Consider the following 15,641-nt stretch of genomic DNA (forward strand, 5'->3'; position numbering starts at 1 on the left):
ATCTTCAGAGATCGTGAAGATCTTTGTTGTTTGCCAAGTCCATGCCTCTATGTCTAAAGACTACAGACAGCACACTTCTGTAGCCTTTGATCGTCGGGACTTCAAGCTTCAAGTCATTCCTCAAGTAAAGTAGGAAGTCAGCTATTTGGTTCACAGAGGTCGTGGTAGAGGAAATGCCCTTCTTTCTGCACCAACTCCTGAAAGCGGCCCACTTCGATTGGTACACTGCAAGAGAGGAAGCTCTCCTTGCATTGGCAATAGCTCTTGCCACAGGTCTTGAAAAGCCTCTCGCTCTGGCCAACTTTTGGATAGTCTGAACGCAGTTAGACTCAGAGCGGGGAGGTTTTTGTGGTACCTCTCGAAGTGGGGCTGTCTGAGTAGATCTATCCTTGAAGGAAGCGTCCTCGGGAAGTCTACTTACTAAGGACATGACCTCTGTGGAACCATTCTTTTGCCAGCCAGAACCGGGGCGTTCAGCGTCATTCTCGTCCCTTCTGACGTTGCAAATTTTCTCATCACTTCTCCCAGGATCTTGAATGGGGGAAAGGCATACAGGTCCATCCCTGTCCAGTCCCAGAGAAGAGCATCTATCGCTACTGCTATGGATCGAGAACACCAGGGAGCAGTACAGCGGAAGTCTCTTTGTCCTCGACGTAGTAAAGATGTCTACGAGAGGACGCCCATAACCCCACACAGCTCTTGCACACCTCCTGGGTGAAGAATCCATATCGGTCGGACAGGGCATTTGACGCCTTGCCGACTGAGGAGATTGCACGGACGTTCTCTACGCCTGCGACGAACCTTGTGCTTTTGCCCACAACAAGATCTCTCTTGCTAGATTGAACAGGGACCGAGAGTGTGTTCCTCCTTGTTTCTTGATGTAGGCCAGAGCTGTGGTGTTGTCCGAGTTGATCTGGACTATTTGATGTGAGACCCTTGTCTTTGGAAGAATTGGAGCGCCAAATAGATGGCCGCTAGCTCTTTGAGGTTTACGTGCCAGGACACCTGTTCCCTCTCCAGGTGCCTGACACTTTTTCCCCCTTCCCCCTCTAGTGTTGCCCCCTCCCCCCCCCACCCTGTGGTTGGATGCGTCGGAGAACAACACTAGGTCGGGGCTCTGAAGCTTGAGGGAAAATCCATCCGACAGCTTTACAGGATCGAGCCACCACCTTAGGTGATCCTTTACCTCTCTCGAGATCTTCAAAACCGTATCGAAATTTTCCTTGTCCTTCCAGTTCTCCGTCATGAAAAACTGGAGAGGTCTGAGGTGTAGTCTCCCCAAGGAAACAAACTTCTCCAGCAAAGAAATGGTCCCCAGCAGACTCATCCATTCCCTCACCGAGCATGATTCTTTCCTTAGGAAGGCTGACACTTTGTCTAAGCCTTGCTGCTGACGTACCTGGGACGGAAAAGCTCAAAAAGCCACTGAATCCATCTGAATCCCCAGATACACGATGGACTGTGTTGGGATCAGATGTGACTTTTCGAAATTCACCAGAAGTCCCAGGGACTTTGCCAAAGCTAAAGTTGATTGAAGGTCCTTCAGACACCGTGCTTTCGAAGATGCTCGAATGAGCCAGTCGTCTAGATATAGAGAGATTCTGACGTTTGCAAGATGAAGCCACCTCGCCACATTCTTCATTAAAATCGTGAAGATCATCGGGGCCGTGCTCAATCCGAAGCAAAGAGCCCTGAATTGGAAAACTTTTCCTCTCAGGACAAACCGCAGATACTTCATCGATTGGGGATGGATCGGAATGTGAAAATAGGCATCCTGAAGATCTAATGACACCATCCAATCGCCTTGTCTTAAGGCCCCAAGAACTGACTGAGGCGTCTACATCTTGAACCTGTTTCTCCACGAAAAGATTCAGACTGCTTACGTCTAAAACTGGTCGCCAACCTTCCGACTGTTTCGGCACCAGGAACAACCTGTTGTAGAAGCCCGGGGATTGTAAGTCCACGACCTGTTCCACCGCTCTCTTTTCGAGCATTTGCTCAAGCAGATCATATAAAATCGCTGCTTCTCCTGATGGTAAGAGGGTGACGATCCCTGGTGTCGTGCACAGCGGAGGCGGCTTCAGGAAAGGTATCTTGTATCCTTGCTCGATGACGTTGAGCGACCAGCTGTCTGCATCTCTCTCTCTCCAGGCTTTTGCGAATAAACAAAGCCTGGCTCCTACTGGTGACTGAAGGACTTCAATCTCATTTTTTACCCCTGAGTTTAGAAGGGGCTCTGCCTCTGGAAAGACCTTTCCTCGAGAAGGCGGTCTCGAGGAAGCTCCGCCTCGAAAGGGCTTCTGCTTCTTAGAAACTTCCATTCGCGAAGACGTCGAAGGGACTGCAGGACGTCTAGAAGACTGTGCTAGAAGGTCTTGTGTAGCCTTCTCTTGCAGGCTGCCGGCCAGATCCTTGATCATAGCCTGGGGAAAAAGATGGCTCGAAAGAGGGGCAAACAGCAACTCTGCCCTCTGCGAGGGAGAAACTGACTTCACAGTGAAATTGCAGTAGAGCGCTCTCTTTTTTAAGAGCCCTGTACAAAAATGACAATTTGTCCAAAATTGCATTTTTCCTAACTATACAAACCTGAGGTCCTTTTACAATAGGAAGGTTACTAGCGGCAGCTCAATAGGTCGTAAGCTTTCGAACAAGGGGTTTCGGTAGTTAACTGCTTGTCCGACAGGCGCGCGCGCGCAAACTGGGAGGTAAACAATCACTTTTGCTTTTTGGCCCAAGCAAAAAACTACAGAGTGAGGGGTGGCAATGAAGTGGGACTATGTGTAAAAGGACCTCAGGTTTGTATAGTTAGGAAAAATGCAATTTTGGACAAATTGTCATTTGTTCCGACACGGCATACAAACCTTCGGTCCTTTTACAATAGGAAGACTCACTTCTTGGTGGGAGGAATCTGAGTCTTTTGTGAACAGACTGGTGTTCGCCCAACCTTGGAATGCCTCCCTGGTCGTAAGAGCGAGGGAGGGATCCAAGCCTCTGTCCGATTGATCGGGGTGTGCACCGCAGGATCAATGGTCAGACCTCTGGACCAAGTACTCAGAGAGAGGCAAGTGTGTCTCTTCGTACCAGCAATGTAAGAACATGTTCCTGTACAGGAGCAAATATAAAGTCATGGGTTTGTCTCTTGTTGGCATCCACTTCCCCCCCCTTGTAGGAGGAAGTGGTGGATATTCTGCTTCTATCCCTAGTGAAAGGGATAGAATGAAGGGCTCGTCATATAGCTCACCTGCATCTCGTCCCTCATCCAGCGTAGTGACGACCGTGACCTCTGCACACAGGTAGAGGAGAGGAAAAGATGGGAAGAGAAGCCAGTCACTCACTCATTCACACATCCATCTGCACAGTCACACCAGGACTCGATGCTGTTCAGCCTGCGAGGGTCTGGGTTAGCTACACAACTGTTGAGCAGCCACCACGGGTCCCAAGGAAAAGGTATCCAAGGACCTGTGGGCAATATCCCGAAGGTAGAAGGAGGTGAAGGTAGTCTGGTTAGACCAGACACCTGCCTTCAGGACCTGCGCCACGGAGAAGTTCTTACGAAACGCCAACGAGGGGCCAATACTTCTGACTTCGTGAGCTCTCGGACGGGACGTACGGATGTCGTCACTACCATCAAGCCTCATACGCCCTCCTGATGACCTCAGCAGCCAGAACGAAAGAGTGTTCTTGGGATACTTCTTTCTTGGTGAGACCCCGGTGCTAAACGAAGAGGCCGTCGACACTCAGGCCTGAGGTGCTAAGTTCTCTTCAGATAGCGCCGTAGCGCCCTACAGGACAAAGCAGCACTCATCCGCATCATATCGGCGAAGTCCATTAAGGAGGGAATCGTGAAAGACTCGAACTGTCGTCAGGGACCAAGGTTTCTGAGTCTTCGCAACGAAGCGAAATCGAGCGTCACAGATCCCCATCCCCTGGAGTGTCGTACATCGAAGGGAAAGACCATGAAGTTCCCCTACTCTCTTCGCCGATGCCAGGGCCAGCAAAGAAAGTGGTCTTGAGGGTCAGATCCCTGTCTGACGACTCTCAGAGTGGCTCGAAGGGTCTTCAAGTCAAACTCCTAAGGACGAGAGTCACATCCCACGCAGGGGCCTGAGTTCCCTGGTGAGCAAGACCTTTCGAAGCTCCTCATGAGCAAGGAGATCTCGAACGAGTTCGAGATGTCCAATCCCCTCAGTTTCAGGACTAGTGCCAGGGCGGCTCTATATCCTTTGACTGTGGGGACTGAGAGGAGCTTCTCTCGGCGAAGAAAAACGAGGAAATCCGCTACCTGCTGAAGAGTGGCTCTGAGAGGAGATATACCCCGTCTACGACACCAACCACAGAAGATGGCCCACTTTCCCTGGTACACAGCTGCAGAGGACTGACGGACGTTTCCAGCCATCTCTGTTGCTGCGCTACGAGAAAAGCCTCTCGTTCGCAAGAGATGGTGGATAACAGCCAGCCGTGAAGACGAAGGGACTGGACTGTTTGGTGGTACCGCTCTACATGTGGCTGGACGAGAAGGTGTGAGGGGGAATCTCTCTCGGCTTCTCCTGCGAGAAGAGCCAGCAGGTCCGGATACCAAATGGCCCCAGGCCATTTGGGAGCCACCAGGATCATCCTGAGATTCAGGGTGACCAGTGCTCGACTGATCACCTTGCGAATCAGGCTGAACGGGGGAAAGGCGTAAGCGAAGAGGTTGTCCCACGGGTGTTGAAGAGCGTCCTCTGCAGCTGCCCATGGGTCCGGCACGGCTGAAAAGAAAACATGAAGTTTTCAAGTTTTTGTTGTACCGGGTGGCGAAACAGATCCACGACTGTCGCGACAGGTCGAAGAGCCTTTTCCGCCACGTCCTGGTGTAGAGACCATTCGGTCCCTATCACCTGATCCCGACGGCTGAGCGTGTCTGCTAGTACATTCCTCTTCCCTGGAATGTAGCGTGCCGACAGCTCTATTGAGTGAGCGGCGGCCCACTCGTGCACCTGCCAAGTCAACTGGTACAACGGGAGAGACACTATGCCCCCCTGTTTGTTGACGTAAGCCACCACCGTGGTTTGTTGCGCCACATCAACACCACTGAGTGTCCCATCAAGCGGTCCTGAAACTCTTGGAGCGCGAGAATGCTGCCTTGAGTTCCAGTACATTGATGTGAAGGTGCTTGTCGTGCTCGTCCCACACTCCTGAAGTCAGCAACTCCTCCAGGTGTGCGCCCCACCCCTCGGTCAATGCGTCTGAGAACAGCTGCATCTCCGGGGGGGGAGTGCGTAGAGGCACTCCCTTTAAGAGGTTCCTGTCGTCCAGCCACCAGGCTAGGTCCTGCCTTACCTCCGGTGGTCAGCGACACTGGAAAGCTCGGGGGATCCGTTGCCTGTGACCAACTCTCCTTTAGTCTCCACTGAAGAGACCGCAGGTGAAGACGCCCGTGAGGGACTAACTTCTCGAGTGTACGACAGGTGTCCGATCACGACTTGCCACGCTGAGCTGCCTGTTCCTGCCGAGACAGGAACTGGCCGGCTGCCTCCCTAAATCTGTGATCCGCGAGTCTGCGGGGAAGACTTGCCCTGCTACCGTGTCGATCAGCATACCCAGGTACTCATCCTCTGCTTGGGCTCGAGATCGGACTTCTCAAAGTTCACAACGATCCCCAGATCGCGACAGAACTCGAGTAGCCGATCCCTGTCCTGCAGCAACTGCGAGCGGGAGCTCACCAGGACTAACCAATCGTCGAGATACCTCATCAGACGTATCCCAGTGGCGAATGGGCCAAGCAGACACCAGAGTGAACACTCGCGTGAACACCTGTGGGGCGGTTGAGAGACCGAAGCAAAGTGCCCTGAATTGGTACACCGTCCCGTTGAGGATGAAGCGGAGGTACTTTCTGGAGGACTGATGAATGGGTATTTGGAAATACGCATCCTTCAAGTCCACTGAAAGCATGAAATCGTTCTCCCTGATGGAGTCGAGCACGGAACGTGCCGTCTCCATCGTGAACCGGGTCTGGCGAACAAACCGGTTTTCAGGGGAGAGAGATCTATCACCGGGCGCCAGCCCCCGTAGACTTTCCACCAGGAAAAGTCGACTGTAGAAGCCCGGTGACTGATCCGTGACGATCTCTACAGCTCGTTTGCTCAGCATGGTCTTGATCTCCTGTCTCAATGCTACGTCCTTCGAAGATCCTGGAACGTACGACTGCTGTTTGGACCGGGTTGGAGGTGAGGGGTGGCCGAGATTCGAAGGGTAATAGATATCCCTACCCGAAGGACATCTACTATCCAGGTCTCGGCGCCGTAGCGCTGCCAAGTTGCCCAATGGCTGGCCAGGCCACCCCCCCACTTCCGGCAGCAGGTGAGGGGGAACGCCGTCCCTAGCGTTTCCCCCTTTCTTCGACGTTCTTCCCAGGAGCCTCCTCGCGAGAAGGAGGGCTGGTTATGGCTCCCCTTTGCAGAAGACGAAGAAGACAGAGTCTTTCCAGCGGGGCTTCGACGCGACTACGTCTTAGCCACCGTGGAAGCGCTAGCCGAGCTCTTTGGCTTGGCCTGCAGTTCGAGGGCTGCTCAGAAGCCTTCGAAACTGCCTGGTGTACCAGACGGTCACTGTCATCAGTGCGCCGTCTGTCCACCGCAGCGTCCCACCATCTCTCCTGGGAAGAGAGATGGGAACTCCGTAACGGTCCATTACGAAGCCCCAATGCCGCTTCACGCCCAGCCGCCCTGGATACTCGAGTAAGGACAGCGTCCCTACGTCGGAGAACCAGGTTGGCCCACAGGTTTACCGTCTGGTGGGCTAGGAAGGAGATGGCTCCTTCCCCCAGACTGGCAAAGCCTCCTGAAGGCCGAGTTTTCTACGGGAGAAATTCCCCCCGGAGTTGGCTGCGACCTTAGACACCGTGAGGGGCCACAGGTCTATCCAGGAGACGGCCTGGAAAGCTGCCATGGCAGTGGATTCCAGACCGAGTGCCTCTTGCTGCGAGAACCATAGGTTCTCTGACAGGAGCTGCTGCAGAGACACACCCTGGCGTTAGCCTGGCTAACTCGGGTTCACCTGTTTGGGCGGCATCGGGTCTTCAGACGGCATGTAGAAACGCCGCTGTCGCAGTAGAGGAGGTGGAAGCAGCTTGCTCGACCTGCCGGACTTGAGACAAGAGACTCCACCTGGTCCAGCACTGAGTCGGCAAGCTCCGATCGCGGCAAACCACCCGTCGGTCTGGGTTCCCTCTTGGGCCCCAGAACGACTCGAGCCGGGACGTGGGCTCGGAAGGCAGGAGCGGCGATCCTTCCCCGAGGTCGTTGTGCTGACGGATCAGCGCAATTACCTCGGCAAAGTTCCTCTGGATCTCCGGAGTGACTGCATCCTGAGGAGTAGGACCATCCAGTCCCTCGAACAGGAGCAACTCCCGAGACCTCCCCCTAGGGAGGGGGGAAACAGCGACAGACCCTCTCGGTCTCCTCCAGCCACTTGCGCATACGTCCTGGCCGGTTCCGAGAACCGTGCCTGGCACGTAAGGCGTCGTGGTATGATCATGAAGGGCGCACCCCTCACGATAACTCCTCAATACCTCGCTCCTCCCGTGTAACCCGAGGAGGTTGAAGGTACGGAGAGGCAGACCTGACGCTCCCTCCTCGCTCGCTGGCAGAACCAGCAGGCTTGGAGGGCTGCAGGCGATCGCCAACCCGCGGTGGCGATCGAGCTGCAGGCCTGGTCGAACCGTCTCGCTGTGGAGAACGGCTGGACTGAGCACAGCGGCCCCGATCTCGAGTGTCAGAAGAGCTGGTGCTGGTTGCCGTACCCAATCGCTCTCTGTGAGAGTGACGGTCAGGCGACCTGCAGGCTCCACTGTCACGGTAGGACCGGTGCTTGTCCTCACGGCACGTCACGTCGCTGTACCCACCGTGGCTGGTACTGGCGAACAGAGGGACCTTCCGGTCTTCAGCCTCAGCCCGTGGCCGGTCGTGGACCGTCACGTCAGCCCAGGTAGCCAGCTGGTCGCTGCGAGAGCGAGAGCTGGTTCGGTGAGAGTCGCGTGAGCGGCTGTCACCAGTCTTCCGCTCCGTGCCGTGAACCTGACGCTGAGCTGGCTCAGAGGTCTGGTTCTGGCTGCAACGGTCGCTGTTGGGCGACCGTACACTCGGTACCTCCCGCGAACGAGAGGCCGAGACGGATCCTGATGCCGTGGCAGAACCACTGACAGCAGGCGAGGAGGTGCCGGTGTTAGCCGACACCCCTCTGGTCCCCGTAGTCTTCTTCCTTGCGGAAGAAGAGACGGGCCCTGCTCCCGAAGGAGCAGGATGACCAGCGGAAGAACCCCCCCGTCTCACCGGAGCGAGACGGGCCCTTAGAAGTTCCCGAAGGAGACTTCTTAGGGTGGGAGGAGGCGACCTTCTTCTTCTTAGGCTGTGAAGCCTTAGAAGATGAAGGGGAGAGGCGGCAGAAGACGACGACGAAAATAAAGACGACGAAGACGACGACGACACCTTCCTCCTCTTCCTCTTCTTCTTCGTCAGCTTCCTCAGGACCGATGTCAAATCAGTCATCCAGGGCGGAGCCGGGGCTGCTGTTGCCGAAGCAACAGGGCCCGGACGCACCTGTCCGAACAGATCGACAACGGGAGCAGCGGCGCCACGAACAGGAACGACATCAGCAGGTGCAGGCATCACAGGAACAGCAGGAACGGAGACGGCAGGAACGGGTACAGGAACGGCAGCGGTGGTCGGCAACATCACGTCACTCATCAGCGGCTGGGCAGGTATGGCAAGGTACGGCAGGCGGTACAGGGCAGGCCAGGTGGACGGACCAGCGGCACCGACATCCTAGGCACCGGCGGGAGGTCCAGGGGCGAGCTCTTCGGGCACACGAAGTCCGGTCGAGGCAGCACGGCAAACCCAGGCGGCAATCGGCCCCTGCACCGATGAAGTTGGTGTTACAGACACCGCGTGCGGGGAATACACCAGATGAGGGGGTGAAGCATAGCCAGGGGTCGACAGGGTCGTGGTAGTGGTGGTCACCGTGGCATGCGTGACCGCAACAGAGCCAGCTAGATGGTAGAGCAGCCCCTGGACACTCGGCACGCCCTGCAAACCCAACGATGCCCACACCTGTCCAAGGTCGTCCTTCGCAGCAACAGCACCTGAGGAAGCAAGGTCGGGTGATTAGCAGGGGCCTATACCCGTCCGTGTCATGTAGACGAACGGATAGAGGACGAGAGTACAACTCAACGTCAGGGTAACCTAGTGCCCTCCTCCACACTCGACAGGTTGGGTGAGGAGAAGGACCTGGAAAACCCCCCCCCCCCCCCCCCCACAGGGGAAGGCGCCAAACGTGGGAGCTGAGCAGGGGGCAGGAAAGAAGACGAAGTGTCCGTAACCAAAGGAGTCGCGGGAGAGCTCTCCGACGACTCCTTTGTCGGCCTTCGTTTCTTCCTACCCTCGTACAAGCCCCACTGCGCCTCCGACCAAGACATACAAACATCACAGGGCTCGGCACGGGTACACTCACGCCCCCCGGACACCGAGCACACAAAAATATGGGGATCGATCTCTAGGGAACGAGCGGAATTTTCCAGCATTTACGCCCTTCGGTTCCCGGGCACAAATCTCGGAGAGTAGCGGCGTGGAGAATCCATAATCGATCAATTTTCACTTTGCAATAATGAAAATAAAGAAATGATTGTACTTACAATGATTCACAGAAAGAGAAAACACAACCATACAACCAAGAAAGCAAACGACGAGAAGCGGGCAGAGAGCGTAGAACACACACGTCCACTCGCTGTGAGGCCGAAAGCAAAAGTGGTTGTTTACCTCCCAGTCGCGCGCGCGCGCCTGTCGGACAAGCAGTTAACTACCGAACCCCTTGTTCGAAAGCTTACGACCTATCCAGCTGCCGCTAGTAACCTTCCTATTGTAAAAGGACCGAAGGTTTGTATGCCGTGTCGGAACAAATGCGAAGCCAGTTCCTCCAAACCATCCCTGACGGCCTTGTCCATACACGCAAGAACATTGGACAGCTCCCCCAGGCTAATTGAATCTTGACTACGAGACTGTGTGTCTAGTACCCCCAAGCACCAGTCCAAAAAATTAAATACCTCCACCGTTACGGAAGAGGCCCTTAACGATGTGGTCTAGTTCAAGAAGGGTGTCCAGCCACCTTCGCCGACGAAAGGAGAGACCTCCTCAGTGTGTCAACCAGGCTGGCAAAGTCACCTTGGGCAGATGAGGGAGCTCTTAATCTTCTCCTTGTGCTTTCCTCGACTCCATCCAATCATGGACCTTCTTAAACGCCCTCTTGGTCGAAAGCAAAGTCGTCATCTTCACGAATCCCGGAGTCTTGTAGGTTCTCGAAGAAGAAAACTGAGAAGGAGGAGAGCGAGGAGCCGAGGGTTGGAATTTATCTCCAAAAGAAGCACGAAGTAAGCGAACCAAGACTTGATAGTCAGAAGACGCTGACGTTGACAGTTGTTCTTCGTTTGCTTCCTCCGAAGCGCTGCTCACTTCTCCCTCTTCCGCAGGGGCTGCAGAGGAGACCCCCGAAGGAAGAGGTATAAGTCCTTTAGGGCCAATCTTCAATAATGAGCGCTGCTGAGAAGACGAGGTCAAAGTACAAGGTGCGTCTTCCAAAGTAGCGTCAGCAGGTTCAGGAACAGATGCACAAACTTCATGAAAAGCGTCTCGATGGGAGTCCCGATGAACATCCGAGCGTCGGCGAGCGTCCAGCAAAGCGTCACGCTGGGCGTCCTGACGAGCGTCCAGCAAAGCGTCACGCTGAGCGTCCTGACGAGCGTCCATAAAAGCGTCACGCTTGGCGTCCAGACGAGCGTCCAGAAAAGCGTCACGCTGGACGTCCTGACGAGCAGCTCGTGACGAAGCTGCCTGCAAAGCGTCCAGCTTCGCAGCTTGAGAACCATCCAGCTTAGCTGCCAATTAAACGTCATGCTTGGCAGCAGACGGAGTGTCCCTCAGGGACGAACGAGGGGCGTCTTGGCGAGCTGCTTGACTAAGCAAAGCCGCTTGCACGGCGTCAAGCTTAGCAGCTTGAACCACATCCTGCTTCGCAGCAGAGCGAACGTCACGTTTGGCAAACGGAGAGCCATGAAGAGAGGAGAGGGGAGCGTCTCAGGGAGCAGGAAAACAATCCTTGCTTCGAGAGTAACGATGTTCCTTCCTCTGGACAGAAGAACGTTTGGGAAGATGTTCCTCATGCCCTCTATACAACCGCTGGGGAGCCGCACGAAATCCAGAGGGCGACGAAACAGGAGAAAGAGAAGAGCAAAGAGAAGGCAAGGGGGACTGTCTAGACCTCTTGATCGGCAGTCTATCATCCTTCCTCTGACAACGCGGCTCTGCCTCTCTCTCGGCAAGCAACAAAGCAAGTTGTTGCTGCATAGAAAGGATAATCTTCTTTGTAGGAGAAGACTCCTTTTCAGGTGAAGGGCTGATCCTGTGAGAAGACAAGGGGCGAGGGGACGCCTTCTTCCTTCTCACATGGAACTCAACAGTTCTATCCCTGGCGCGACTGGGGCGCTCAAAAGCGTCATCGTCGGATGATGTCCTGGTCTTCTTTTGTGGAGTAAAGGCAGCAAAACTCTCCGGAGATGATCACAAGGCAGAAGAAGAGAAAGGACGTGAAGCGTCCTCCTCCCTGAGACCAAAGACGACGGCCGCCTGTGCGACATCTTGCATCTTTGCTCTCTTTTACGGTGGAGAGTAGTCCAAATGTTCAGGCAACGACCGCAAAGCAGAAGGAGCGAAAGGACGTGACGCGTCCTCCTCTGAGAAACCAAAGACGATGGCCGCCTGTGGGACATCTAGCGTCTTAGTTCTCTTCAGAGGGCGCGAGTCCTTCCTGGAGCTCCAACTCCTGTGCAGGGAGGACGCCTCGGATGACGAAAAGCACTCTTGGAGGATACGCGCACGAGCACGCTCTTTGGCAGCCTGGGAAGCGTCAACAGGTCCTGCCGAAGGGACGCCAGATCGGTGGGGAGCCCCCGTAACCCTCCTTCAGCTTTCAACTTGCCCTCTCCCTGATTCCTGGGAGTCCGACAGAGGTCCAGGCCTAGAGGCATTATAGGGCCGATCTGACGCCCCCTCCACAACACTAGGGGCACTTTCACTGCACTTCACTTCACTAACAACACTTCTACCCTCCAAGGCGAGCACTTTGGATTCTAGATTACGTAGGGATTCTAGAATCCCAGATAGGGCATTACCCTCCACTGACACCATTTCAGGGCCCGAAGGCATTACAGATTTAGGAGTTGTACAAACTACTGGAGGGGTAGCAGGAGAAACATTACTGCCCTTACGTCTACTGCCTGACATACTCCTGGAGGAAGACCTCCTGATCCTATCACGCTCTAACTTGCGCACGTAGGATTCATACGCCTTCCAACCCGAATCAGACAGACATTCACACTCCTTACAACGATCATCAATCATACACACATGTTCCCTACAACTCGTGCATATTGTGTGTGGGTCTACCGAAGCCTTCGGTAGCCTCACCTTACAATCTTCCATACAACATACTCTGGCGCTAGCCGAACTAGATCCAGTCATCTTAGTTAAGGAAAATCAAGCAAAATCAAAAAGAGTCCACCCAAAAAGCGTATGCCTACCCACAAAAATCCAAGTTCAATAACCAAAAGACAATCAGGATACTTGAGTAGCAAAAGAAGTTTCAAATCCTAAGACGGAGGTTCTGAAAACAGGTGTTGACAGTACCGGCGACAGAGAAAATCTGAATAGAAAATGGGAATGGTTCCTGATACCCGCCTCCCAGCGGCGGGAATGGGTACTAACCACCTGACTCCCACTGCGTGTGTCGTAAGTTTTGAAATTCTGTCGGACTTCGGAGAAATACAGCTATATATATATCTGACAGGTAAGCTTCATGAACAAATTGTATTTTTCTCAATCAAAACATATGCCCCTCAATGCTAACTTTCCTCTTTTAACGACTTCCTGGTCATTGCAAATTCGGCCCCATAATTTCTTATTGTGCGAAAACAGAGGCCCAGGGACCGAAAACGATTGCGTCACACTACGGCGATAATCCGGCAGTAAAACATCTTCATATATCCAAAAAGTAAATAATAAAGATATATATGCGCATTACGATTATAACAATTACATGAATAGCTGATAATCTGCATGAATAACTGGTAAACTGTTCTGCAAGAAAGTTGAGTAAAGCAATTATTTACAATAGGTACGAAAGCCAAGATATCGTGACGTCATAATACAGGACTTAAACGAACGTTCTAGGTAGGTAATTCCAAAAAATAATTACTTAAATTTGAGTCAGAATCGAGTTACTTTTTCAATAACGAATATTTTCAAATTAATCATCATAAATATGTAAAATATTGATGTTTTACTATTTATTTAAAAAATTATCCAAGTGCACACTTTGTCGTTGTCTTCTACCAAAACAGTTGTTTACTAACAAACAAGCCGGTTAGGGACCGTGTTCCGGTTGTTGTGATGAAAGTGCCCCAGCGTCTGTGGGCGCAAGTGGTGTGCGGATTCATCACAGGAAATGGGAAGTTTATTGACACAAGTGACTCAGTAAACATCGAGATGGGGTCAATCTTCTAACTATTTCGAGTAGTAGTAAGTAAAAATGTTGAACGCGTTTTGGTGAGATTTGGACTGCCTTGTACCACCATTTCACTACCCTCTGTTTAAATCTTAAAATTTGGCCTTAATTTCTAACTTAGGAGAAAATAACTACTTTACTTCGAAAGGAGAGTAGAGGTCTTTAGCTCCGTTTCTCACCAACAACAAGTCGCAACTGATGCCCATCTCCGATGTCAGGACGCGTTATAATATACTTTTTTCTGGGTTGTAAACGTTGATCGTACATGGTCCACCCCTGTACCATGCGGTTTTTTACCCTAGCTACCTACCTAGGTACCTAGTAGCCTAGCTACCTACTAGAGCCCTAGCTAGGTACCACACTTTCAGCGCACGAACATAGGCCTAGCCTTTAATGACAGGCTGGCCGACGTACGTATAACTGTGGTTTCTACATTATTAACCAAGAATATTCGGACATCTTACCTAATTTGCTGAGGGTTTCAAGCCATTTGAATAATAGTTGTCGAGACTTGTCAGTAGTAGTAGTAGTTTATGGGTTCGAGGCAATGCCTTTGCAACGGCGCCTCTTTAGTCTTGGGTATTTTTTGTTTTTGTTTGTTTATTTGTTTTTAGCTCTTTCCTTTTTTTCTCTCTTTTCCACATCAAGTATATGGTTTCTTTTCTTATTTCGTTGTTACCTGAAAATAGAAATTTTCCCACTACGTCACTTTCCTTCTCTTCATAGGGTTTGTTGTAGCCATATTGCTTCTAACCCGTTCCTCTATATATGTCACAATATAAAAGGAAATGAAATATGTCTTCTACTGCATCAATTGCAAAAAGGACAACAGGTGTTCTCCTTCTGGTGCCTTTTTGCTATATTTAAATTAAGAGAGTTGGTTCTGGCTTTGAAGAGAAGGGACTGAACCCATAGAGTTGTCATAAATTTCTTCGTCTTTTATTTCTCTTTTCCACGTTTTATTATATGTTCACAGTCACTTTATTTTTCCAACTCTTCTTTCCACCTCTCTGTGTCCCATATTCTGGCTTTGTCCTTTATTTCTGTTCTGGACATTCCTTCTAATTTTCTTAAATTTATTTTAACTTCGTGCATGTACTTTTCCACAGTTTTCCACCATTTTCTTTCCTTTTCTTGCATATCTGTAATTAATTTCTTCAGTATCTCTTTCCGTCCATTAAAGTATTATTTACATAGCTTATCTTCCCATTTTCATAATTCTACTTTTCATTGAAGAAGCTCCTTATCTCCCCCCTTAATGTGCTACTACTGTACTTCTACATGCCCTAATATTTTCTTTTCCTATATACCCCATTCTCTATTCTTGTAATTTTTCTATTTCTGCGTCTGTTAGATTAACCACATTGGTTCCGTATAAGATTGATGGTAGAGCTATGTTTTTCCAGAATGTTTCCCTATTAGAACTTTGTTGCAGCTTTTTTCTATTACGGGCGGGTAGGTTAGGTTGGCTAACTTCTGTGCTTTATTAAACATTTCTTTTTTCTGTAGCTTAAACAGATTTTTTCTAGAGTTGCGTTTACTTGGTGGTAGTAGTAGTAGTAGTAGGTGGGATATGTCTTTAAATCGGCTCCCTTGCTTATTTTATTCCTCCTTTATTTGTGTTTGTTTTAGTTTCTACTCTCTGAAATACCCCAATTCTTTTAGAAATTCTTTCCTATTTTCCACTTCCTCCCTCAGTAAATCTACAAGAAGAGCATATTTGCTATTAATTCATCTTTATTTTCCTGATATGGCTGCTGCACAAAACTATATCTATTTTTAGTCTCATTGTATGCTGGACAGTAGCTAAAGTAAAAAATGCTCTAATTTTTTTTTCTTCACAGCACAAGCATTTTGTATCTTCTCCCTTTACCCTATTTCTATAATTTAATTCTAGTGTACTACTATAGTCTGGCCATGCTGATCAGCGTTGTTTTTATCAGTGTTGTCATTCCAGATTTCTTATTTTCTTCTCATTCATTTCTTTCCGCCATGTTTTTTTTTTTTTTTTTTTTTTTTTTGTCCCAGTTGTTTATTATTTGTTTTAGCCGTTT

The 15,641-nt window shown here is 51.2% G+C and overlaps 1 protein-coding gene across 1 annotated transcript in view; it reads right to left on the minus strand.

Moving 5' to 3' along the window:
• The window catches only part of LOC135213100 (uncharacterized), a 243,724-nt gene extending 229,632 nt beyond the window's left edge, over positions 1–14,092 (minus strand). Inside the window, exon 1 of the mRNA XM_064247017.1 lies at positions 14,052–14,092. The gene's annotated coding sequence lies outside the window, so the exon portion shown is untranslated. The remainder of the gene's footprint in view (positions 1–14,051) is intronic.
• Positions 14,093–15,641: the final 1,549 nt, after the last annotated feature.

This window comes from Macrobrachium nipponense, chromosome 11 (genome assembly GCF_015104395.2).
Source record: "Macrobrachium nipponense isolate FS-2020 chromosome 11, ASM1510439v2, whole genome shotgun sequence".
NCBI classification, from domain to species: Eukaryota; Metazoa; Arthropoda; class Malacostraca; order Decapoda; family Palaemonidae; genus Macrobrachium; species Macrobrachium nipponense.